The sequence below is a fragment of the Penaeus monodon genome, chromosome 26, assembly GCF_015228065.2.
Source record: "Penaeus monodon isolate SGIC_2016 chromosome 26, NSTDA_Pmon_1, whole genome shotgun sequence".
NCBI lineage: Eukaryota > Metazoa > Arthropoda > Malacostraca > Decapoda > Penaeidae > Penaeus > Penaeus monodon.
In genome coordinates, this window is record NC_051411.1 from 33,804,157 (window position 1) to 33,805,646 (window position 1,490).

The window sequence follows — 1,490 nt, forward strand, 5'->3', positions numbered from 1 at the left end:
ATAGTTGTCAGTTCTTTTCACTCAAATATTTGAATATTTCACAATCTCAACCCGTGTAAGCTTATAAGATTAGCTTGAGTTAATCTTATTGGTTGTTTAATTATCAATGCTTATTGTCGATTTATTCCACACACTGATTGGCTATTTCGTTTACGGGCGCAGGATTAGCTACCAGAAGCTCTAGTAATACTGAGCTGTGAATTGCCTTTGTTGCCCATAGCAAAAATACAATAACTACTTTCATATCAACCGATTAACGTGACCCGATCAACAATCGCATCCTTTATCTATCAATAAATTACTACCAACAAAGTGGTTAGCATGTTATCTGAGAATGATAGTTCCAGGCAGATTACTTTCCAGGAAGTAGAACAAACGAGTTTGATAATGTTATACAATATGTTGTCATTTTATAGGAGATATAAACATCCTCTGCCCTTTATTGGTGATTTTATCTGTGTCGTTATTTATGTTTAAATGTTTTTTTCATCCAAGACGTGCCTGGAAAAATAACTCATAGGTTTTCATTACTATTATTTCCCTATATATGTTCTGATACTGATACTGTAGGTCTGCAACTATGAATATAACAATAAACAAATAATCCAAACAATAAATGTGAAATCTAAAATTAATTTGTCATGAAGAATGCTATTGTTTGATTTTAAAACCCCTTCGAACTCGCTAGTAGGCGTTCATGAGCCCAGGAAAGTCTGTCCTTTACTATACTATACTCCACTATACCTATACAATACTTTTAATAAATTAAGTTCATGGAAACCAACATGACGACTGTAAGAGTGATACCCATTCTGAGATATAGTATAATTATAGTCTATTTTTGTTAGTCTGTGTGAATGTGTAAAACCAAATGTAAAGCACAATTTTTTCAGCAGTTTCGGGGGGGGGGGGGGCGCAGGTATACTCTCGCCCCTCCAGTTTTCATTCTGGGGGGGCGCTCGCCCCTCTGCCCCCCCGCTTCCGCCTATATATATATATATATATATATATATATATATATATATATATATATATATATATATATATATATTATATGTATATGTGTACGCATGTATTTATGTGTGCATGCATGTATGTGTATCTATCTATACATACATTCATACAGACATACATACATACATATATGCTTACATACATACATACATATATACAACCATATATATATAGGTGTGTGTGTGTGTGTGTTGCTCCATATCGACCCAGAGTGGAGCACCTGTCAGGGTCCCTTCTATGGAACATAAGGGTAGAGGGGAACCTTTAGCCTTAGCTGGCAAGCCTTCTAAAGTCTTAATAAAAACACCGCAAGGGAAGGCAACGGGAAACCACCTTGACTGATCTTTCCCTTGTATTTATGACAGACATCTCAGCCCCATGGAAAAGATTGGGCAATGTTAAATGAATTAACAGAAAATAGAGGGTCTTGCAGAAAATAGATGCCACAAAGGACTTGTTGTAGGACAGAGCACTCT